At 41.1% G+C, this 26,605-nt stretch overlaps 1 protein-coding gene across 1 annotated transcript in view; it reads right to left on the bottom strand.

The window, feature by feature from the left end:
* The window catches only part of LOC124606958 (calcitonin gene-related peptide type 1 receptor-like), a 753,290-nt gene extending 732,230 nt beyond the window's left edge, over positions 1-21,060 (bottom strand). Inside the window, exon 1 of the mRNA XM_047139096.1 lies at positions 21,006-21,060. The gene's annotated coding sequence lies outside the window, so the exon portion shown is untranslated. The remainder of the gene's footprint in view (positions 1-21,005) is intronic.
* Between the last annotated feature and the right edge of the window lie 5,545 nt (positions 21,061-26,605).

The raw sequence follows: 26,605 nt of genomic DNA, 5'->3' as shown, positions 1-26,605 counted from the left end.
ACTCGTTAAACTTCGGTCACACGATAAATCAGTCTAATCTAAAAGCCGTAAATTCAACTAAATACCCAGGTATTACAATTACGACCAGCTTAAATTGGAAAGAACACATCGAAACTGTTGTGGGAAGGCTAACCAAAGACTGCGTTTTATTGACAGGACACTTAGAAAGTGTAACAGACTTACAAAGGAGACTGTCTACACTATACCTGTCCGTCTTCTTTTAGAATACTGCTGCGCGGTGTGGGATCCTTACCAGGTATGACTGACGGAGTACATCGAAAAAGTTCAAAGAAAGGCAACACGGTTTGTATTATAGCGAAATATGGGAGAGAGTGTCACTGAAATGATACAGGATATGGGCTGGAAATCATTAAAAGAAAGGCGTTTTTCGTTGCGACGGAATCTTCTCACCAAATTCCAATCAGCAACTCTCTCCTCCGAATGCGAAAATATTCTGTTGACACCGACGTACATAGGGTGGAACGATCACCACGATAAAATAAGGAGAATCAGCGCTCGTACGGAAAGGTATAGGTGTTCATTCATTCCGCGCGCTATGCGAGATTGGATTAATAGAAATTGGTGAAGGTGGTTCAATGAACCCTCTGCCTGGCACTTAAATTTGATTTGCAGGGTATCCATGTAGATGCGGATGTAGAAACCACTAACAGCTGACAGCTGCACGAAATGACGACGACAATTACAGTGATAGCGGTAAAAGGAATACCCTCTTTCTCAAATTCATTTCCAATAATAACAGAGACGTCTCACGTCATACGTTAATCAGTCATATAACATTAGAACTTTTAAATAAGGTCCTACGTGCACCGGCATACATATTTTAATCAATAAACATCGGTTGCTATTATCGATCATTGCAGTAAATTCACACTTAATTTAATAGTGAAGGAACGTCTTTAACAAACTCAGTAACAAGTTTCCCTGTAGATCTTCACTGTATGCTTGTCAGTGCAATCTGAACTTCCTTGTGCCACACGCTGTTTTAGCCCACCAAGGCGTCTCCTGTGGCATCCATAACAATCAGAAGGGCTATGACGGAATGAGAAACGACCTGAGCTAGCATAGGAGTAACGCTTGCTACTAATACGAGTACAGTAAGTTCAACGGTATAGTCACAACCATACCAAGACAAGAATTCTGAAATTGAGACGATTTGTCCACTACAAGCACACACCGTTTGTTGAGCAACCGGAAATCCAGGCCACCTTTGAGCACAGCAGAGGTATAGGGCGTAGGAACATGCAAGAAGATTCATCAGTGCTTTGCTGGACGTAGGTCTGTCACCATATTCCTACCGTCAGGAGGTCCAATAATCTCCTCCTCAAGCTACAGTTATGAGACATCTCCACATGCAGTTTAGGCCATCAAATGAGGGCAAGCACTGATGCCTCTACAAAAACAACTAACTGCCGTTCGCCAGCCAAGCAACTTCGAAACTGCCAAAGCTGCGCGTACCCTGTGGACACCAATCCCCGCCAACCATCACTCTTTCCACGCTCCTCCAATTTCGGCCAGCGACTGCGTCACTGTAGGGCGTCAAAGTGGCAGTAAGTCGCAGGTGTGCCACTAATTGGCACAGTCTGAAAAGTGGAAATGCTGCTTTCGCAGTTTTGGATTTTCCCATAACCATTCTGCGACAAACACGTCCCGTATTAATAGATGAGTGGGCGCACTATATATATCGATATCATTAACAGCCAGACGTTAATTTCATTTCTGTTTAAACTCCGCTGCTCACTGTCACAAACTTGACAATAATAGTCAAACATTCTTCTGCCCAACCGCATGTATGTGATCGTATTTGGGTTAGCAGTCACGCCTCTGCTACTCAGTCTAATGCCTTTCAGAATTCTAGCAAGCAATGATCTACATGTTTATCTTCGTGTACGTACAAGAAGACATATCCCAGCAATGCAAGCTTTGTGTGACTCTTTCGAATATCCTAAAGACTTAGCAACTTCGATTGAGAACTCTCCAGAAAGACGGTCGTGAAACTGAAACCCCGAATGTTTGTGGTGTAAGGGATTCATTCGTTCACGGCACCCTAACGTCACGCCACATACACACCGACAACTGTAACCTATAACTGGGTGATGTTAGCCTACCACAGTGTCCAAAAAGGTGTGGCGTAATGACACATAATTACATCCGTATGTGTTCTTAAAAAAAACAGACTGCGAAGCCAACACAGTAAATCTATCTTTGTTTTTGAAAATCGTTACCACGATAGGGAATTTCAAGAGCTTTGCCTGTTTATCGCTGGCGAAAGTTCGCAACGGATCATCGTTACCACGTAGGAAAATTCAAACAACACCTGCAGTATTTACACTCTTGTTAATCTGCTGATCATAATTATACATTACACAACAGCGACATGCGCTTCAGTACTCTTTACGCTTGTTAATCTTCAAATATCGGGAGTAGAGAAGGAAAGAAGGAAGGAGAACTCGTTTTTAATGTCCTGTCGAGAGCGAGGTCATTAGAGACGGAACAGAAGCTCGGACTGTTTTAAGGATTGCGAAGGAACCATCGCAGCATTTGCGTGAAGCGACTTGGAGCAATTACGGAAAACGTGAATTTGGACGACTGGACGCGGAGCTCAACCGTACGCGAGTCCAGTGTGCCAGCCACAGCCCAACCTCGCTCGGTATCATTGGTACACAAGTGCAGTTAATAAGTGACATTGGCGGATGGCGGAACAGGCATGCCTCTGTATATGAATCCTTTGTTGCCTAAACTATCAAAAATGCATATGTTATTTTTCTTTCGTGGATAACAGCAGTAAGTAATAACAAAACGACAGTGATTTTTGCGGAATTTTAATTTAATTTTTTTACTGTTTAATGAAGGTGTTACTTTTGAGTATCATCAGGTCGGGAAGGAGCGCCTGGTCCCCGGCACGAATCCGCCCGGCGGACTTGTGTCGAGGTCCGGTGAGCTGGGCAGTCTGTGGATCGTTTTTAGGCGGTTTTCCATCTGCCACGGCGAATGCGGGCTGCTTCCCCTTACTCCGCCTCAGCTACACTATGTCGGCGATTGCTGCGCAAACAAGTTCTCCGCCTACGCGTACACCACCATTACTCTACCACCCAAACATAGGGGCTACACTCGTCTGGTTTGAGACTTTCCCTTGGGGGTCCACCGGGGGCCGAACCGCACAATAACCCTGGTTTCGGTGTGGGGCGGCGGAGAGGTTAAGTGGACTGTGGTAGCCGTCGTGGGGTTGTGGACCACTGCGGCTGCGGCGGGGACGGAGCCTCTCCGTCGTTTATAGGCCCCTGGTTAATATACAATACAATACAATACAATCATCTGGTCCTCCAGTGGCTTGCCGACCAACAGATGTCAGTGCAGCACTTTCCCTAACTAACGAATACAAGCATGTTAGCATGCACTAAAGCTACAAATCAGTCAACATTAGGAAGATAATTACAATTTACTAAATTTTTTGTTTACATTGCAGCATTTTTAATTTACTCCAGATTAAACATTTCTTTTACTACATATATCAAATTTTCCTGTGTTTACTGTAAAAGTGTCAACATTTCTCCTTCCTTTCTATGGTGTCACCGCCAGACACCACATTTGCTAGGTGGTAGCCTTTAAATCGGCCGCGGTCCGGTAGTATACGTCGGACCCGCGTGTCGCCACTATCAGTGATTGCAGACCGAGCGCCGCCACACGGCAGGTCTAGAGAGACTTCCTAGCACTCGCCCCAGTTGTACAGCCGACTTTGCTAGCGATGGTTCATTGCCTACTTACGTTCTCATTTGCCGAGACGATAGTTTAGCATAACCTTCAGCTACGTCATTTGCTACGACCTAGCAAGGCGCCATTATCAGTTACTATTGATATTGTGAATCATGTACCGTCAAGACCGACGTTCATCATTAATGGATTAAAGTTAAGTATTCCACCAGCTACGTCCGTTTTTCTAAATTCTAATTTCCTTGTCCTCTTCCAGACCTCACGCCAGCCTGCGTGAGCTAAAACGCGTGCATTTCGGCCTCCTCTAGTAACACGGTGTTGGCTCTCCTGCCAACCACAACACTTTCCTAATTTTACATTCTGTGGGACTAATTTCTCCCTTCTGTTGCATGTACTACCTACCATCAGAACTTCACTTGCGCTCTAGGATTGATATGCTTTGCTTTCAATTGTCCCATCAGTCCCTTAGCACAATTTCTCATGAACTTCAGTTGTGTAGTCTTTCTATACAGCTCACAGTACAGTTAATAAGAAGATAGAAATACTTTTTGGATCATCTTTCTAGCCCATAAGCAGATTTAACTCTTTCAGTATGGTTCACAGATCCCATATTGCAACTCTAGTCCTTTATTACAGCAGAACACTGAAGGTTGATTTTAATGCCACCTTCCAGTTTTCTGGAAACAAACAACACTTCGTTCCATAACAACTGTGAGCCAGGCACAAAATTTTGGTGACTATGAACAACGCACCCCAATTCCAGAGGTCGTAATTCTATAATGAGAGTGGCAGTTTTTTTTCATTTCCTTAGAACATGAGAGACGTGATGGGAAACGTTTCCTATTTATCCTCATTGTGCGCAAACAAACATTTTCTATGCTTTCAACCTTCCAGGGAGAAAAAATGTAAGTGACAAAGTTATCGAAGCTCACTCTCCTATTTTTCCCGAAAAACTTCTTTGGAAAACGTAAAACTAGTCTAACACGTAACTTACAAAACTCTGCTCTGACGCACATTTAACAACTCCCCTCTTCAAAGCTTCAGTTTCCCATTGATAAAAATGAAAGGCAAAAATGTAGTGTTTCAGGTTGGCAATAGGCCACAGTTTGTAACCGCGTTGTGTGGGGTTCATTGGATCATACTGTTTGAGTTGCTTTCTTTGACTAAATTAACTGAATTATCTACGTTTCCTCCACCTTCTGTCCGTTTCAGTATCAGACAGCTTTCCACTTTTGAGGAGGTGTTCATGGAAGCAATCATTTATCCTTTCTTTTTCACAGTTCTCTGCATTTTAAGTTAAACTGTTTTCGAGCTGCACTTATGGACATTCTATCAAGGGTCTTTCAAAAATTGCATCAGATCTTGAAGCTTCTTCAAAAATGTCGACAGCACTTCAATCTGCTGTATTATTAGCGTCATTGCCGTCATCATCTCCTACTTCCGTAACATCATCATCAGCTGGCAAATCTCTTAGAGGAGCTGCAACAATTCCGTCATCTTTTAGTATTGCCAATGCCCAAAATGTGGTATTGTCTGTGAAACAGCATTTACAATAATGGGAATTGTGCTAACAATAAAAGAACCTGACCCTAATGCAACTACATGGAAAGTGCTAGCAAAATGCAACGAAAAATACCAAACAAAGCGACAAGCAACGCTTCCGGGGCGGGGCAGTACACGAAAATGGGCATATGGCCAAATAGTACTCTAAAGTACCACACGGTTTTTGTCTATTTCGTAAATAAATACTACAGATTTAACGAAACAGCTGCACGAGAGGAAACTAAAAGTTAACCTCAATCATATCTATGGTAGTAAACATGTGACAGTAAGCAAAACAAACACGGTCTCTAGAGCAAGCCTTCAGCGCTCACCAAAGATAATACGAACATACTCACTGACTAGAGAACGATATCTAGGAAGCGAAGAAGTATTTCCAGCTTAAACGTATCATCAGCCCAGGATATGGGAGATATGTGTGCAATCAGATTGAAAAAGGGACCGAAAGAAGTGATACTTAAAAGTACCAACAGTCAACAAAGGGTTACAATTTCTATTCTGTTTGAACCGTTCGAGCTTGCGGCACTTCTCTAGTACGACGGAAACGCCACATTTTCAAAATGAGGGCGTATTAGCTTGATATCCAAGATTTAAAATGTCTCTTTCTCGTGCCTTAGTTTAGACGTGCGAATACAGCAACTACTCAGTTCTCTCTTCGTGTCATACAGCGGCGTCATCATATCCGTAAATTAGAGAAGAGCTCTCTTCCGCAAACATACGCTTCGCGAACTCCCAGCTGCAGTTTTACAGCGTGACAAAGACGCGCGTTTATGCTCCTGTGTAAACGTTGCCGTCAGTGTGGAGTGAGATTAGCTGCAGCAGGATACGGCGCTAAGTGACGCGACTAAAGTGCCTCCAATGAGCGCTCTTAATGCCGGCCAGAAAACCCTCGGGCTCTTTGTTTACACGCGGCCGCTGTTTTCATTGTTGATCCGTCGGCGGACGCTTATCTCGCTCCAAACAGTCTCTGCAAGCCGGCGAGAGGGGGACTTGGCCGTGAAAGCAAACATCTTCCCTCCCGACGAGGCGCGCTCACTGCAACACGCGGTCGTCTAATTGAGCTTACGAGGAACAGGTGACCCAGCACACACTGTCTCGTCCAGTAATCTCCGTCAATCCGTCAACACAGAGAAAGTTTATAGGTAGATAATAACCGTTCAGTTGTGTCAAGCATGGAAGGCGTAACACCGAGCGAGGTGGGGCAGTGATTGGCGCAATGGACTACATTCGGGAGGACGACGGTTCGAACCCCTGTCCGGCCATCCTGATCTAGATTTTCCGTGATTACTCTAAATCGCTTCAGGCAAATGCCGGATGGTTCTTTGAAAAGGGTACGGCCGTCTTCCTTCCACGTCCTTCCATAGTCCGATGGTACCGCTGACCTCGTTGTTTGGTCCCCTCCCCCGAATCAACCAACCAACCAAAATCGTAAGGATCACCACAGATATTCTCCGTGATTCGAAATCACTGTCCTACCTAGCTCGTTCGACTGGAGATAGCTGTCTGTTGGTGTTGTGTTCTGAGGCATGGCATCCACTGTGTGCAACAAGTGATGTGCCCACTGGCGGGGAAGGCACCAGGCAGTGACGTGACATGCGTGTCACTCTCACGTCAGAACAAGAGCCGGCGTTAGTAATGTGCCACCACTTCTTCAGACGACCACCGTGTTCTTTCTTTGGTGAACTTAATGTGAAAAAGTTTTACAAATACCGCTATCAGTCACGACTACTGTACTTAAATTATTTAATTAGCAATATGTTTCGAGGTTATATCTCATGATCAGCCTACACTGGCAGCACAGAAAACATTGAACACAAGTGCACATATATATTACAGTTTCTTCGAATAGTGTTCAGTTCAAAAATGGTTCAAATGGCTCTGAGCACTATGGGACTTAACATCTGAAGTCATCAGTCCCCGAGAACTTAGAACTACTGAAACCTAACCAACCTAAGGACATCACACACTTCAATGGCCGAGGCAGGATTCGAACCTGCGACCGTAGCAGCTGCCTGGTAACGGACTGAAGCGCCTACTGTTTGGTATGTGCTGTTGTCTGCCTGTTGAGAAAGAGAAGGGTAACCCAATAAGCGGCGGTGTCGGTTTATATGATGGTCTGCTATTGACATGAAAACTTTTTAAATAATGATTAACATTGTTCGTGTGGCTTGGCAGCCTTCTTACGATGACTTGAGGCACATCTATTTCTATGGCTCTTTTGATCTTGTTAGCCACTGTTCCTAAAACTTCTACATGTATCTGGAAACACGCTATCACAAACTCGTCAATCGTGCAGAATACTTGATGGTGGTCGAAACAAAGCTTATTTCAACTTGATTATAAGCATGTCGATCCTGGTGTTGCTAGACACCTGTAACGTCATCTGCGCGTATTGTTGTCACATCACTGACTTTAGCTGGCGAAATATGTTTCAAAGTGAGCAACTGTGACAATATAAAAGTTTTATTGTAAGAATTAGACATATTGCTGAGACCTAGTCTCATAAATAAACTTAATGTTATATATTTTCTGTTTTAAGAGCACTTAATTAAAATTGGTGAAGAAATTTGAAATCGTAATCTCCGTCCTTTCGTTTACGATCTCGTCAATTTAAATAGGCTTTGTTTTAGCCGCCATTTTGTTTTCTACACAGTAGATTTGTTTATGAATCGTGTTTCAAGATACCTTCGGGTGTTTTTGAACATGGCTAACAAACTAAAAGAGCCACAGAAACAGATGTGTTTCAAAAAATTAAAAGTTGACCTCTATCCCACAAGAACAAAGTGAGAGATTATTTAAAAGTTTTTCATGTCCACAGTAGACCATCAAGCAAACTGACATCGGCGCTTATTAGGTTATCCTCTTCTTTCTCCAAGGCTGAGCACAGCAGATAGCATCTTTCTCTTTCTCCATAGGCTGACCAGAGAAAATACCAAGACTATACAAAGAAAGTTTAATGTGCGGGGTGAATCACCTAAAACATGCACCACAAATATTGTGAAATAGAAAGTGGTTTTCACAGAATGTGTTGGTACTCAGGGGCTGGTATAGTAAACCAGTCAACACGTAATAGTACTTAGAAAATATATTCTTTCTGCCAACATACATATTTTTTTAATTGGGACAATGCCTATTGGTATTGACGACTAAAAGTAGGATAAATTAGAATGTAAGTGATGTTTGCTGCAGGAGTCAGTTGTGAGTCGTTGACGATATATCGTATGGTGCAAAGGTTTCACATCAACACTTTTTTATGCCATTAAACCAACGTAGTTGTTAAGTACGATATTGTTATGTTTGGTTACAGTGTTCTTGTGTGTCGCTTGAGTGCATTGGAACTTGCTAATCAGTTAGTGTGCTAATCAGTTAGTGTGTAACATTCCAAGCAGCAGGTCGTAACTGGCTCATGTCATTTACTAGTGCAGAAAAAGTCGACATGTTCATGATATGTGGAGATTCTAGTTCGTTTTTGTACAGTGTATGCTGCAAGGTATCCCAAACGACGCCAGCCATCTCCGCAGTTAGTTATTAACCTCTTCAACCAGTTACGTGAAAGTGATACTTCAACACATAGACAACCTAATATAAGGAAACAAGAGATGACAGAACAGGGGGAAAGTAATGTTCTTGCTGTTGTTGCAGATGGACCGCACTTTAGCTTATGAGTCAGGCAGGGGCGGTGGCAAGGAGGGGAGGGCTTGGGGGCTATAGCCCCCCCCCCCCCCAATGGAGTATCATATTACACTGGATGAAATGAGTTCACAAATGAGCGAATACATTACTCGGACAGATGCAATTTTTTTATAATTACGTAGCAATAAGTTGCTATGTATTTCAAACACATTTTAACAAAAGAATTAGCGCGGCAGTAAACTAATAAATATAATTTAACTTAAAATGTGTATCTTATTATTTATTAATACACATCTTTTTCCCTGAACTCCAAAACAGTTACCTAAAACTACTTTAAGCAAAACCAAATTTTACCAATTTGTCGGTGGAGGATCCGAGTTCTCCTTCTGTTAAGCGATATTCCATTCCCCCAAACCCACTCCCTCCCCCCCCCCCCCCAAATCAACTCCACCCGGCTTTAACCTACTTCAAGAACAGTCCCTGGAGTCAGGCAAGTGTCATACGCACTCTTCATCGACATAGATCCCATCCCTGTCACATGTCTCTCCGCCAAATGCGCTGTGAAAACGATTATGAGAATCGTGTTAAGTTCCGTACATACGCATTCAAACAGGGTACTCCAGACGTCGGTCGTTGTTGATGCACGCTCTGAAACGACTTGCTGCACCTCACAGAACGTAACGTGCTTCTCATTGTGTTGTGTGACTGCAGTGCTTGCCAGCAGCAGTTTTTCGTCAGTATCTGGAGCATTTTACAGAGGCAGTTTTCGGCACCATCTGGTGCGTAAGTCACGTAGTTTCTTTATGAAGAAGGACACACTGTAAGTAGTAGTGTGACTAGGGCCTCCCACCGGCTAGACCGTTCGCTGGGCGCAAGTCTTTTATCGCCGAAGAACAGTGTAGGAAATTGTAAAGAAGATTAGGCACAGTACCAAACTGTGCCTGTTTATTGGTTGTCGCCCGTATAAAGGCACTTGTAAAAGTTGTGTTAGCTGGCCGGTGCGGCCGAGTAGTTCCAGGCGCTTCATTCTGGAACCACGCGGCCGCTACGATCACAGGTTCGAATCCTACCTCGAGCATGGATGTGTGTGTTGTACTTAGCTTAGTTAGTTTTAAGAAGTTTCAAGTTCTGTGGGACTGATGACCTCCGATGTTAAGTCCCCTCGTGCTCAGAGCCATTTGAACCATTTTCAAAAGTTGTGTTTATACTTTTCCTCCCTCTGTACAATAAAAATGCCACATTTCTTAAAGTACCTGCTTATGATTAAAAAATTGTTTCATGGTTCAGTGAAACGAATTTTTGTTAATAGTTTCATCTATCATTTAACCAATAATCATTAGTACTTCATTTCTTGCCTGTTGAGTTGTGGTTAAGACTTTACTCTTTGATACGATATTTACGATATTGCGGTGCTTGTGTTATTCTGATTATGATGCAAAGTAGCTTTGACAGACACTGCAACGACTACAGCAGTTGTGAAATACATAAAATGTATTCGCAATAGCGAATAAGGACAGCCATCAGCTGTAGAATGGAATGACAATGACGTATGGCTGGCGACATATGGAAGTTTGCGTCTGGTCGTGAGTCTTGCACGGACAGCCAAATGGTAAGGCACCGCTGGCGATAAGCTAGAAATCCGGGTTAGAATCGCGGCCCGGTACGAATATTCACTGTCGTCATTCCATTCTACAGCTGATGGTTGTCCTTATTCGCAATCGCGAATAGATATAAGGCATTTTAATGAATTTAATACCTTACCATTTGGTAGTTATGTTACTTGTGCAGGTTCCCTCATAGTGACCAGTCCGCTATAAAAATATTTTGTCACTCGTCTTACAGTACCGATATAAGAAATGTTGATAGGTGTTATTCAGATGTGTGTGTATGTTTGTGATAAGGACGTATAAATACATCACAAACATTAGTACACACTTTGCTAGTTGCGAAAATATCTCATGACTTTAAAAAAGATTGAGATGAACTGCTTGAGTATAGTTTTCGACTGGGGGAAAGAAACTCTATTGTATACAGTTGGCTTCATGTTTATAACTGCTTCTATTAACGGATATTTACAACACACAATTGAGCTCCAGGTACTCGTTCCCAGTTGTCTTTCCCCGCAGTTTATGGCAGTGGGCCCCATCTTTTTCTTCGTTCGGGGTCACTTGGAAATCTAAACATGTGGAAATCATTTTTGCAATAGTTAGGGCAGTTCACATCTGAGCGACTACCCATATTTACGACGAATTCTTCAATACACTTAGTTACAAATCTCCAGTCACATCGTGATTCATACATAAATAAGTATGAACATCCTATACTTTTGGGGTAAACTTGGCGGACAGGTCAGCTCGGTTTATAGCAGTCTTGCGGGTGGGCGTCGTGCCCTGACTCCTAAGACAGGTTGGACCCCGCTCTCAACGTCTCCTATCTTTTACAAGTTCCTTCATCTCTGCGTAACTACTGCAACAAACATCCACAGTCTGCTTACTGCAGTCTAGCCTTGCATCTAGGGGATGATGGACTGACCCCAGTTGAGCGCTGTGCTTTTCGAAGGACACATGCTATATAAAAGTCAAAGGCAAACTCCGTAAAAGCTATGATCAGGCGATATCATACGGTGATGAAACCCGAATATCTACAAACAAGTGAATGCTGTCGAGTGACAGTAAATATTGGACTGAAAGAAGCCGAGAATTTCGTGTGCGAGATCCTTCAGAAAATAATGGGTCCTATCATAGACGGGCAGTATAAACTGTAAGGAAGAAGAGACTGATACACACGTAGTGAACTGCTCCTCCCTAGCAGAAGTCACTGGCGCAAGCCTGCAGGGTGCCGTTCAACTGTGAGGTAAGTGGGTTCGAAACCATCTGGCGAATGAAAGTCGGCGGGCAAGCTGAAGTTACCCTGTTCCCTAATTACATAATGATGATACACCTCTTTTAGAAAACGTTGCACGTTTTTAACAATATGTTGTTGTTTTATTGCAAATGGTATTCATGGGGAAGAGTGATGAATAAGTTCACTAATTAGTAGGAAAAGTGCTCATGTTCAAAATGTCCTCAATGACGAATGGCGGTAGTTGTCCAGGGTGCGTGAGAGGTCCCTCGGGTCTTTTTTGATTACAGAGAAAAAACAGTTTTTTGTTTTATATTCAATTTTTATTTATTTCACACATTTCTCTTTGACCTTTATCAGCACAATTTCGCAAATCGACTCAGTAAAAGAGAATCCACAGTTTCTTGTTATTCAGTCGTAGACAAAGTTTGAATCACACAGGCAGTTAAAAAAAAGTGCCTGCATGAACCAAAGAACTTCATTCGCGCGCATTGTTAGAAAACAAAAGACAAGTTGAGAGAGAAATTTGAGGGATGTAACTATGAAGTAGGGCTGCTGACAAAGTATCAATACGTAGTTTCCAAAAAGTACTGTTATACATCGCCGATATTTATTTCACCAATATACCAATGTATCGATAACGAAATGGCAATACCGAGAGTCGATATTTTTACTTTACTTTTTATTTTTTCACAATTTTCGCTAAATATTTGAAATTTTGAATGAAGCCGTAGTAGAACATAATTCTGCTTTCGCTGTGTGAAGAGGTCTTACAACTTTCTGAGCTTTCATCACGTCCAGTGTTTCTCTTTGACTGCGTGCAGCAAGTATAGGTGGCACAAAGGAGAGGTCTGATTGCAGTGGGGGATGGCGGCGAGTCTAGAATAACGAGATTTCCGATACGAAGAAATAGCACACCAGTTGCGTTAAAAACAGTTTTAACCCAATTAGTGTGCTATTTCTTCACATCGCCATTCTTCTAAAACAGTTTTGAAAGTGATGAATAGAAAGCTAAGTGACAAGATTGGTCTTTGCGGTGGGCGGAGATGTTCGAGGGAAATGTTGACGTAATCGGCGCTCGACGTTACCAAGGGAAACTGCAACGTTTAACTTAACGACGCAATTTTTGCACCACAGCTGCTAGTTCGCTGGCGTTTGCAGAGACGAAAAAAATAGGGAAGTCGACATGAAGTGTTGCAGACAAATAAAACGTGTGACAAAACTGAACAGTGGACCCATCGGACGCTTTTGATTGTGCCACTCGCATGGATATAGCAGTACTTGCAAAGTCGTTATCGCCAAGGGTGAAAGTGCATCGTTTTACTTTCAATTATTGCTCTTAGGTAGATAAGCAGGCTGCTAGCTTGTTGATATACAGAATATCTGATAATAAATCAATAGCTGCGCCGAGTGGCCGCGCGGTTTCAGGCGCCATGTCACAGATTGAGCGGCCTCTCCGGCCGGAGGTTCGAGTCCTATTTCGGGCATACGTGTTTGTGTTGTTCTTAGCATAAGTTAGCTTAAGATATGTGTAAGTCTGGGGATGATGATCTCAGCAGGTTGGTCCCTTAGGAATTCACACACATTTGAGCATCTGAACAATAAATCAATACTTAAATATACAGCTCTAAAACCGGCAGTATTTTTACAATGTGCAGTCGATACTTTTATATTCCGATACGTGGGTATTTTTTCCGTCGATATGTCGACTTTTTTTTCGATATATCGAGTACCGTTAATGATATTTTTTTTTAAATGTCGATATATCGAATTACCTAGATTTTTAAAAATATCGGCAGTCCTACTTGGAAGCATCTCATTCGAATGCAGAACACGGACTGTGATAACTTTGGCGCTCATTCAGTCGCGTTAATAAGTTAACCTGACCGCCAGATTATTCTGCAATTTTCTCTGTCAAATTAATTATTGTATTTTACATACACTCAGAATGTAGATAAAAATGTTTCATTTTGCAGATACAACTAAAACATTTTAAGTTAAAACTTTTATTTACATTTGGCAATATTACGTTTCGTATCAAGTGAAATGGCTGTGCTGAAGTTAACTGTATTTTTGGAATAAAATGAAGGCTAGTTATCTAATTGATAATAAATTACAATTTGACTTAAGTTACATAAAATCTGGAAATTTGGTGAGTACATGGCATTTGCTATAAACTGTATGAGTTAAATGGTCACAAATTACATTTTTTACAAATACAATCCACAGAATAAATTAGTTTTCAAATTGCTTTTAAAGTTAAATGAGTACGATGACAACCTTTTCCTGATGTTATGTCACACACTGTAAATCATAAAAAATGTTGTCGTAAGTTAGAAAAAATCCGGTAAACGTATAACTGGAAAATACACCAGTGTATCGCATACTTACTTCACAATCAAGTATCGCATACCTTGCGACTGAAATAGAAGCAAATTCTACCCAAGTGGATGTGGTATCGAAAGGTTCAGTAGGCCAAATAGCCCCTAATGTTGGATTGTTACAATAGGAAGGATAGAAATATCGTAAAGTCCCGCTCACCAGTCTTTGCACCAACGTCCATGTTTAAATGTCAGACTTCCCACGTCTGACTGAGTCAGGGCGTCTGATACTGACGACAGTCCGTCCCTCAGATGGGTTACGTTACGCCCGGTGACCGCCATGATGCTGTTCGAGAATAGTAGTATGGCCCTGGGTTTCAGTGTCACCCTTCTATCATCATCATCACCATCATCATCATCATACCACCCAAACATGATACCACATTATACATGCATCCATTCCACTCACCTGCATTCCACAAAGACGCACACGATACAACCCTCGCACATCCGCAAGCAAAGGACCCATAGTGCGCAGAGGAAGAACACCCTTTCTGGCAGGCGTCTGTATCCACCCCGTGCGATATCCCATCCGGCAGTGCTGTACGTCGTTAACATTTTTGTGAACTGCTAATAGTTAACAAAGGAATATCGACTAAATTCTGCAGCCATCTGTTCACGAGGTATGAAACCCGACTAACGATAATAGATCTGTAATGTACTGGTTAACAGACCAATAGCACCAGATAAATAGTGCAAGGAAGTAAGGAAGGACCTCAAGAGCATTGGACTGAAACAGAGAGATATCTCTCGAAGTGCAGATCAATGAACAACGAATTTATGACCAGACAAGGAATACAAGAATTTTAGGCAACAAATAAGATGCCACGTGTCTCCAATGGCCCAAAAATGCATTGTACCTCAACTCTTAATAATATGTGGGAAAACCCCTCATCACGACATGGCGGAAAACGAATAATGAGTAACACAAAATCTCACTGTGGCCCCGAGCAAACACTGATTTCTTTCATTTTACTCCCGTTTGACGTTACCAAAAATCGTTTGAAAGACAATTTTTTTTCGGGGTGGAAAAATATGCCTGCTTTCTGCAGTCGCGCATTACATACATACACCGAAAGAAAGTGATGTTTGAACATGTTGCCGCGCAACCGCTTATCGTTGGGTACTGAAATTATTGAACCACTTCTTTGAGTTTTTGAAACTGGTGATGGGTGTATCGAATTGTGTAACTGATTATGATGTTTGTGGTTCGCTGATTATGACAATCGAAGATATTTTACAGATCGTTCTGAGCTCAAATTACGGCATCGGAGTAAAAATGGCGACGAATTTAACAACGAAATCGAAGTTGCAATTCCTGTCCTCGCTGCATCGGAATTTGTACCATGGGGAAGAGTATGCGTATTTCTCTAGATGCGCTTTCGAATGACGAAATGAATGGACGATACTGAGCAATTATTGAAAATTTGATGTTGAAAACGACAGTACAAACAGATGACAATTTTTAATCCCAAAAAATAATAATATAATGCACTTATCGAAACTTATCAGTTTGGGGGGGGGGGGGGTGGGTTAGGTAATTTTCAATCACTGTATTAATCGATAGCAACTGCGCACCAATTCTAGGAGACCGTATTTCGCTTTCGACTTCTAAAGATAGTTTGCCAATCGTCTGAAGATGCATGTTATTTGTTCACTTGTCTGTAGAAGTCCTGTCATGAACAGCTGATCTGAAGTTAATAAACGACGAAGAAGGCTCACGGTATTAACTTATATCTTAATTATGCGAGGCGTCAACACATGTAAGAAATTGTTTCTTGTACTGTAAGGTAATACAGCCGCTTCTTTTGAGCTATAGTCAATAACAACACTTATATTTAGCAAATAACAATAAAGATTCATCACGACCCCATTTATTTCAAAGTAAAGAAAATAATAAAAACAAAAGGGGAACTAATAATCCAAATAGCACAAGATTTCTTTTATACCACCGCTTAAACACACAATGTGTAATTAATATGCTCCAGAAAGCGTCGAAATTTTATTGAAGATATTTCACATTAAACTTTATGGCTCAGTATTTAGTCGTCAGTCTCCTGATTGTAATAATGAAGTTCGTTTTATTAAAAACATTTTATTATAGAAATATGATCAAATTACGATACCGCCAATGTACGTATTACGAAAAACTTCTAATCAGGTGAACTTATTTTATTAGCCTTGAATACTTCACTTGAAACTTTCTGTTCTCCGTTTTTCGGAAACAATTTCATTTTTCGAAAAATAATTTCATTTAAAAGTTAACGATGATGAAAAGATTACTATTACAGAATATTCTATTGAAAAATTGAAGATTTCACAAGCCAAATCTTTATTCTTGTACCAGAATTCTCGGGTTTCTAAATATTGCCGAAAATTAATGTGCTGATTATAAAATGACGATGCTGAAAAGCTTAAGTTTCGATAAAATTCTCGTGCATTTAGGTTTCGACTTGTGAAAATAGTGTGCACTTGTTTGAAGATTTATGTGGTTTTTCTCACTTGTCTGTAGAAGTTGCGTCGTGAACAACTCTTCCGATGTTAATAAATGACGAAAAATGCTAAGTAATATTCCATTCATCGGGTAACGAAGTTTGCCGGGAGAGCGCGTAGGAAGCAAGAGGAAAAAAGTTAAATATCATTTAATTATAATTATTTCTTCCGAAGTAATTACACTGAAAGTATAGTGTAACATATCATCACTGTCAGAATAGTACAAAGTTCACACATGAAATAACGTAAGTGCATTTTATGTGTAAATATTTACCATCCGTGTAGTGTTGAATATTTATACGTAAAATGTCGTTACATTATTTCAGGTTAAACTTTGCACTATACTGACAGTGATGAAATGTTACAGTATATTTTCAGTGTACTGTGTATCCTCATTAATCTAATCCTCATTAAACCAGATGTACAGTTCATCCGGATACTTCTTTTAGTCCAGTAACTGCAAAATATTTGACATTTCAGAAGTAATAGCGTCAGCAATCGACGGCGGCAGTCATTAAATTTTCATTCTGCCAGCAGCCATATACGTATCGTGGCGCAGAATCAGTTACCAAGTTCACACTGGGTTGTACACTACTGTATAGCCGCTGTCTGTTGAGAATGTAAAATGATTTCAAGGAAAAAGAAGGAGGTAGTTTCCACTGGTATACCCTGCCAGAAACAGATGTTAATGATATAATGAATGGCTGTGAGACGATAATAACGCTGGCCGTCATGTGATTTCTGAAGACGAAATGATCGCCTTCTATTTTTCTGCAGACAATAACGACGGTGATGAGGGACTGGCTGACGAAATTGTGGCTCCGTCTGGAGAGACTATGGCAGAAACAAGGCTAAAAACGCAGCCGTGCTAAAGATGATTTGCTAGGATTGTCAAAAAATAAATTTGGCCGAACTAATCCTGGTGCAACGCCTACATGAGCGTGCTAATGAACGACATACGAATCGGTATTAAAAGAAACTCACTGGTTACTTCAGTTTGTAAGACTGTGGTTTCTTTTACCTTGTCAAAATGTATGAAAATAACATATGATTTTTTTCCATTTGCTTGAAATTAAATACAACGTGTATTTCTATGACATTCGCCCGATGTAATCCTAATTTTATACTGAATTTCCCAATTTTTGATAATCCGGATGACCTATGGTCTTACTATAAAAAGTGTTGCCACATTCAATTTGTAGAACATTTCGAATTATGGATTGATGGTTTAAAAACTGGCATGTAAAGGCCGGAAAGTTGGTTTGTAAAAAAATAGGAAGAAATGAAAAACACGTACATTTTCAGTCATTAGAGAGATATTTCCTTATAATGCATTACGAACTAAGATGTTAACTTGTTACGGTTCTTTCTCAATAAAACTAACTAGCGTGTAACTTCATTCAAATTGTTTGTATGACCGTGTTTCGAAACACACACACTTTATGTACATTACATTTCGCTCTTATCTTCGCTGGTCGAATGAAATGAGTTCTGTGGGCGTTGCGCGTACAGCAGGAAGTCTCGTGCTTGAACTACTTTGTTTTCCACTGCAAATGAAGACACTAATCGAACAAAAGGAGTCAACGGAATGAAGCGCCAGCTGGGTTGCCATCATAGAAAGGGCGAGAGGGGAGTAGAACTTGAACCCTGGTCAGATGCAAGCCACGTGCCGGTAATGACACGGCAAAGTCGAATCACGTTTTCGACCGAGCGAGGTGGCGCAGTGGTTAGCACACTGGACTCGCATTCGGGAGGACGACGGTTCAATCCCGTCTCCGGCCATCCTGATTTAGGTTTTCAGTGATTTCCCTAAATCGTTTCAGGCAAATGCCGGGATGGTTCCTTTGAAAGGGCGCGGCCGATTTCCTTCCCAATCATTCCCTAACCCGAGCTTGCGCTCCGTCTCTAATGACCTCGTTGTCGACGGGACGTTAAACACTAACCACCACCACCACCACGTTTTCGAAGCGTAAGGTGTCCGTCTAACTCATCTGCCGATGGCGGCTTCATGGCGCACAGTATCCAAACTTTCTTGGGTAACGCCATCGATATGTTCAGACGCTGATTTCGGAAGTTTTGTGCTCTCGAACAACATTTTTGGAGCGAACGCGCATTACATTTCGAATTGTCCACTAATGTGGGGGACGGGGCATGACACCCGTAAAACTGTGAACATCCCGCAAAAATCGACGAATTTGGCAACACTATGTCCCACTCAACCCGAATAAATGCGGTTCTATTCTACCTACAAAATTATATTTTAAAAAGAAATAGAGCTGTTCTACTGCAGTTAACTTCGACGAGATAGAAAATATAGGTTTTTTTTCGAGTGTACCGTTTATCATGAAATTTTATACTATGAAATAATGAAACTTATTTTTAAAGGCCATCATATTCGCCGTTGACTGTAGAAATTATTTATTTCACAATTACAATTTCGGCTTATGGTCCATTTTCAAAAGGTACAGCGAAACGTTTTGTTTCAGCACATTTAAGACTTTAAAATCTTCCGACTTCAGACTTTTCACTATTTCTGACGACGATATTTATAGATGCCTTAGGATTTTAGAGTCTGATATGTGCTTAAGCAAAATCTTCTGCTGTACCACTTAAAATCGCCTGAAGGTGAAACTGCAGTTGCAAAATAGTAATTTCTAAAGTCAAAGGCGAGTATGAAGCCCTTAAAAAACTGTAGATGACTCTGAACCCAGACCATAAGAAGTTACAGCGGCATCGGTATCCTTAACACTGACCATAACATATACTCAAAGATAGCCAATAACCACGAGAAGAATAACACATAAGCAGTTATTTCTGAGGGAAAAAAGTATATTTACATCTGGTCCTTCGGAAACGCGGCTGTTTCTGAATAACAAAACATGTTTCTATCTGGTCGTTCGGAAACGTGTTGCAGCCATAGAACAACACACAGAACTTATTCTAGTATCATCTTCATCGATCCTGAGAAGACTTTTTACCATATGAGCCGTAACAGTGTATAGAAGATTGTCTGAATGTGGATATCCTTGGCACGTATCAGGGGTTGTGAAAAGACTTTATAAAAATACAAGCACGGTTGTTCTTCTTAGTGCAGATATTTGTTAGCCAAGATCGCCCAAAAATACACAATGATTAATAGTTTCAGCGAAATTAAATCACTGTCTTCTGATCATCTGCATGGATAAAATTTTTACATGGTCTATCCACTGCGTCGACCGTTCACATTAACAGGACACAACTTACAGAGACGACGTTCCATAGTACCGTCCCTCGTCACACAATAAGAGAATAACTATGCGTACAGTGCTCGACAATTACAAATAAAATGCATGAGATATATACAAAATTTCTCATGTGGTGTCGTTGTTGACATCTGATGAGAAACTGTCTGGGATCGCCTCCAATACAACTGACAGTGTCAGGTAATCATCAAAAATACATGCGTTACAAAAAACGCAGGTAGGAATCAGTTAAAGGAATCGTTATTAACTAAAATGTAAGTCAAAAATATAGAATATCGCCTACTATTTTTAATATTTATATTGACTTCATTCCTGCAAAATGAAAATGTACGGTAAACAACAGAATGAACACAGCTAGTGATGAGAGCTTCTGCTTGCAGGTCCTTAAAAACTGCTGCAGATAATGTCGTTATTACTGGAAAGAATGAGGACGATCTCCAGAGAGCAGTATACCATTTGAACGAAATATTCGAGTAATACAATTTAAAACTTCCTTGTAATAAAACGGAAATAACGACGTTCCGAGCAAAATATCCAGTCATAGCCAAAATTGTAGTAGGCTATCCAATTTTAGAACAAATTTCTCGAATTTTTTACTAAGGTGGCGATAGTACCTTTAACAGAACACTGGACCATAAATTTCAAAAAGAGGCCACCAAGAAATAACGCTAAATTACGTAGGCTGCTGTTTTGACCTATGGAACCAAAATATGCCTTACCAGAAAAGAATTACATAAAAATAATAAATTTAAAAACAATTAAATCATAAAAATTGACATAGCAGAAATGGGATTCAGGAGGACATGATTGAGCAATAAGGACAGAATAAAATATATTCAACGTAAATGAAAAAATTCAAAAGTAGCATGTAAACTGAAGACAGCACCTCATGAGAATGTCAGGTTATAGAATTCAGCAGAAGATTGTGAATTACATGCCGAATGGGAACAAAGATACTGGAAGACCTCGGAAAAGCTGTAAGTGATTTCATTTGTGAGTTCGGAGCAGGCAGAGCGTAATAATCGAAGGAAAGACGACGGCGAAATAGTATTTGTGTCCTCTCAGTGGTGTATAGATCGTTCTTCAGTGCGTCGTTTGGAGCGCGGTGGTTGGCAGGCCTGCCTACCTTGCGCGACAGCAGCCGCCGACCCGCGGACTCTCACGCTCGCAGCACGCACTGACCGCCAGGCCGCCGGTAGCAAGCGCGCCGCCAACACTGCGCCTGGCGCCAACACTGCGCGCCGTGCTACGCCGCGCCTCGACAGACTCCGCGCAAGCAGCGCTCCGCGCGGCAGCCGCCGGAAACACCAACACTTGTGCTACGCGCGCTCCTAACATAAACGCGTCTGTATGTCGGAGTGAGGAGGACAGAGGAGTGGGGAGGGGGCGGCAGGGTGCGAGGAGAGGTCCTCAGCCTCTCAAGGGTCACAAGAGAACGGGCCAGTTGGAGAAAGACGTCTCTCTCTCACACCTTGTGGCATTACCCGTGCTTTGTGGTCGATTAATAAGTGTGTCCCCTGCTCATAACAGCATCAGTACCTCCTTAACCCAACAGTGCAATATGACTAAACATTTGAGCAATTTCTGAACAATCACTGCGAGCACTTACTTCCATAATATACCTAAAACCATATGTGCAGAGCTATTTGAAGTGGAACGATCACATACCATGAAGCGCGGCTAAGAGACGTGACCACACTGAGATTCATTGGAGGACTCTTCAGGAAATGTAGTCTACCAACAAAGGACGTAACTTACGACAGCGATTCTCAATCTGTAGGCGCGCATCCCGCTCGGGTAGCGTGGATGACATTATTGAACACTAAAAACTTGGTCAGATGCGAACAGAACTCAAGCTCTACGTGTTTCATACAAACTTAATTATGAATTTAAATGACTCATCCATCCCGGGAATCGAGAATCTCTGTGATTTTGAGCTTTTATCAACAGGGATACGGACAATATATCAGTCCCAGGAATTCTAAGGTTTTCGAGAACGTTTCAATTTTAACTTTGTTGTAGTATAACAAATTACAAAAAAAATATTTTTATTTGTTTATTTACATGTCAAGTTCCGTAGGACCAAATTGAGGAGCATCTCCAAGCTCATGGAACTTGTCAGTACGTGAAATTACAACGTTAAAGTAATAACAGATAAACATAAAATGTTTATGAACCCGAAAAAAGTCAAGCCATACGTTAAACTAAACGCAATGAACAATACAAGAATCATCTTAATTTTTCAGGGAACACCTCGACAGAATAGGAGTGACCCATGATGAAAGCCGGCCGGGGTGGCCGAGCGGTTCTAGGAGCTGCAGTCTGGAACCGCGTGACAGCTACGGTCGCAGGTTCGAATCCTGCTTCGGGCATGGATGTGTGTGATGTCATTAGGTTAGTTAGGTTTAAGTAGTTCTAAGTTCTAGGTGACTGATGACCCCAGATGTTAAGTCCCATAGTGGTCAGAGCCATTTGAAAAACTTTTGAGCCCATGATGAAACTCCTCAATTTCGATTTCAAGCGCGTTGAATACTGCTAAGATATCTGAATTCTTGTGGTAGCTTACTGAAAATGGATGCAGAAGTATACTGCACACCTTTCTGCACAAGAGTTAAGGAAGTCCGATACAAATGCAGGTTGGATTTCTGCCGAGAATTAACTGAGTGAAGGGTGCATATTCTTTGGAATAAACTGATATTGTTAACAAGAAACGATAGTAAGAATATATATATTGAGAGGCCAATTTCGAAATACACAGAAGTGAACAGGGGTCGACAAGAGGTTCGCGAACTTACATCACTATTGCCCGTACTGCCCGTTTCTGAGCCAAAAATATCGTTTTAGAATGGGAAGAGTTACCCAAAATATAATACCATACGATGTAAGCGAATGAAAATAAGCAAATTAGACTAATTTTCGTATCACATACTTCAGATACCGTTCGAATAGTAACATTAGCAGCATTAAGTCTTTTGGCAAGATACTGAACGTGGGCTTTCCACGACAGTGTAACACCTATGTGAACACGTAGAAATTTTAACTGTTCAGTTTCACTAATCATATGCCCCTCTGTGAAATTAAAACGTCAGTTTTTGTTGAATTATGCGTTAGAAACTGTAGAAACTGAGTCTTACTGTGATTTAGCGTTACTTTATTTTCTACAAGCCATGAACTTATGTCATTGACAGCACTGTTTGAAACCGAGCCAATATTGCACACAACATCCTTTACTACCAAGCTAGTGTCATCAGCAGACAGAAATATTTTAGAGTTACCTGTAATACTAGAGGGCATATCAACCCTGCACTAGGCTTCACAATGCTGGTGACCTGGTAATCACTCCCCAACACTCCCTGCAACTGCTGGTCCACACCTCTACCATGTGAAATACCTAGTAGCAGAACCTTCTTCTTTCTGTCAGACTTTGCAACTGACTTAGAGCTCCTAACTGTTGAGGAATGCTGCATGTTCCCTACACCTACAGCAATATAGTTACAGATTAACACATTTCAGACTATTTTCTTTTACTTGTACTGTGAAACCCTGCTTGTTCCCAAATTTAATAGTCGTAGGTCAACGGGAAGTACCCTCTGGGTTTTCATGAAAGAGTCTGCATATCAAAATATGTGATATAAATAGCTGTATCTATCATTACATAGACTTTGAGGCTTAACTTTTACTCCACTTATGGACCGTAGACCTTAGTGTATGACGTAAATTCCAACTTGATACGTCTACATGATCCCGAGAGAAAGGGGCCTTAACACACAGATGGACAGATACACAGTCTGATAACAAATGACAAAAAAATTTATTCCTGTTTGCTATAATTGCATATTACTAATATCCAGATTTTTTCCTTTAGTTGTACTGTGAAACCTTGCTTCTTGCCAAACTTCACGATTCTACGTCAATGGGGAGAAATCTACAGGTTTTGATATATGAGTTTTCGGGTATCAAAATATGTGACATAAATGGGCGTAACTTTTGATTTCATTGACTTAGAAGCTTCAATTTTTTACAGTACCAAGCAACCATAGACCTTTGTGTGTGCCATGAATTTCAACTTGAGAAGTCTACCCGTTACTGAGGGAGAGGCTCCTTAACAGTCGGACAATCAGACACACAGACAGACAAACGGATGGACAAGCCGATGGACAACGAAGCAGTCCTCCAAGGGTTCCGTTTCTACCGACTGAGGTACAGATCACTGTGAATGTAAAATGTGAGCAGTGTACTGAAAGGAAATCAAAGCAAGACACATTCTGACATAATAATAATGAAATTCGCATTTACACTAATATAATGTATCTATAAATTAAAGACTGCATCACTACTGCACAACGCATTTAATAATTAACTTCTCAGCACTAAATTGAAAACAGTTTATTTATTATTAGTGTCTCCCTTCCACGTGGCCTGCCGGAGCAAAGTCTTATGAAGTAGGTTTTCACATTAGAATAGACACTGTCAATTCTGTCAGCTGTTTTTCTATGTTCAGCTGAGGTCTATATTTTGTCTTCAAAGTAGCCAATGCAGAAAATTCGGTTTTTCGAAGGTACGACGATAAAAATGGTTATATCATACGAAATGCTCTTGTTTTCAGTGTAGAAAATTCATCATGTACCCATGCCCAAAATTCAAAAAGCGATTTATTGCCAAACTGTCTTTATATTTCACCTATTAGCATGATATGATATGTATCCAGCCTCGTATCTCCGATATTTCCGAACCGGGGCAAAAACTTGATAGTGCACCCCCCCCCCCCCCCTCCAAAAAAAAAAAAATCGGGCGTTTGAGACAGGATGTCCAAAACTAAAAAAAATTGATTTTTCGAAAATATGTCCATTTTTTAGCGCACATATTTCTGAAGAGTTTGACACATAAAACATACATGTTCGAGGAAATGTAAGACATGTTATTAGGTCTTAAGCGTGCCAAAAGTGCAGTGCCACGCCTCTTCTGTCGCAAGTCACTGTACTTAGCTCTGTGGAATTCAAACTTGTAATTTTGTAATGGAAGCCGTCAATCCCATATTCATGACAGTGGAAATTAAAATGTCCTGTGGTGCCTCTCCTACTCCCAGTCGGCCAGTTTACCTCCTACCCCCCCCCCCCCCCCCCCCCCGCCCGTTACAAAGAACTCACAATTACTGGGTGGCACTATTTGTGACTGGGAGAATAGGAACTCTTCAGATAATTTGCACTCTTTAATACCTGTTACCTAACAACTTTCTCTTTTCTGTGACATAAAATTAAATATAGGAAACAAAAAAAACCAGTAAAGACAAGAGACAAGCAAGACCGTGCGCCACAAATTTTTTCAAACCTTAAGTCACACCATTTTTCTCTGTCTAATTTTGTTACAGATTTTCACGGCGTGATTTCCTTTCTGCGAAAAAATCTATTGCATCATCAGAGTTCGTCGAAGTTTTTGCTAGCTAAAAATCAAAATGTGCTGTCTAATACTGTAAAAACTGTTAATGCGTACAGTACCCAAGGCTGGTGAGATCTCTTGATTTGATTACATCTATTTTCTCACTGCTTGATAAATAAGGCGAAATAAGTCTTTCTAATATTGTAGCAGTTGTAACACACGCCAAATAAAGGAGACTGTCTTGGCACAAATGGTCATTTTTATGTACCTCATTTACATAAAGAACACGACAGAATATTATTCACGAAGTAGCAACATGACATGCCTATTAGGCAAAACGTTTTATGTTGGAAAATAGTTTCACATTTCACTCATATGGTCCATTTTCTCAAGCATCAGATCGAAAAGCCGTAGCGAAAAATTTGTAATCGTCATATTCTTCGGCATAATTTGTGTGATACCCCCTTTCTTCCCCTTCCTCGTTCTAACAAACAGTCCTGTCACCACTAATTCTGTAACTGTTCCTGCCATTGTCAAACATCACTAACCCTGACAGAATAACCGGTTCACTTATCCCACGTTTATACTTCGGTCAGACATTATTTACGTGTTCGCACAACGCGTTTTCGACTTTATTCCGAGAATAGAACTTAAGCGACTGCTAACCGGGGACCGTACAACTGGGTCTTTATTGTGTAGCAATGTGAGAAATATTTTCTGTCAAATATTACCTTTTATTCCTGTTAGTCGTTTATTTCCACTTAGGTTGTCTGAATTCATGGATTTCGCTAATAATTATAACAATGCCGATCATTCGCACACCAAACCAACCACATTTATGCGTTCGGATTTATTCGGCGCAACTCGTACAGTCCCGTCACCCTTTGTCTGCGGGAAAGATTTCGGGGATTTCCCTGGCACAGATATCAGTTACACTATGCACACATTCAAAAATAAACTCATGATTCGTTCAGAAATCAACATAGAATGTGTTCAAAAATGTTCGAAAACCAACAGGGATGCATTTCAAGAGCATATGAATAATCGACAGACCAACGTGCGCTGGACGCCAGGCGTTTAGTGAAACAAGCTTTTTTTCTTGAAGAATATGAATTTGGCGCACCTGAAACTGCCGCCCAAGGCAGATACCCCGGTTTGCCCCCTCGCCGTCTCCCCCCTTCCCCCTTCCAAAGTTGCGAGCCTTTATCTATCAGGATATCTTCTTTGGCAGTTGAGCGACCTTTTGGAGTATTGTGAGGTGGATCTCTAACCCACTAGCAATGTGCAACCTAGTTTTCGTCAGCCAGAAAATATTTTTCTAATTATTTGCCAGAGTGGTTAAATGATTTA

Source organism: Schistocerca americana, chromosome 3 (assembly GCF_021461395.2).
Source record: "Schistocerca americana isolate TAMUIC-IGC-003095 chromosome 3, iqSchAmer2.1, whole genome shotgun sequence".
In the NCBI taxonomy this organism is placed as follows: Eukaryota; Metazoa; Arthropoda; class Insecta; order Orthoptera; family Acrididae; genus Schistocerca; species Schistocerca americana.
Note: the sequence above shows the minus strand (reverse complement) of the source record. Positions and strands in the feature narration are given on the sequence as shown.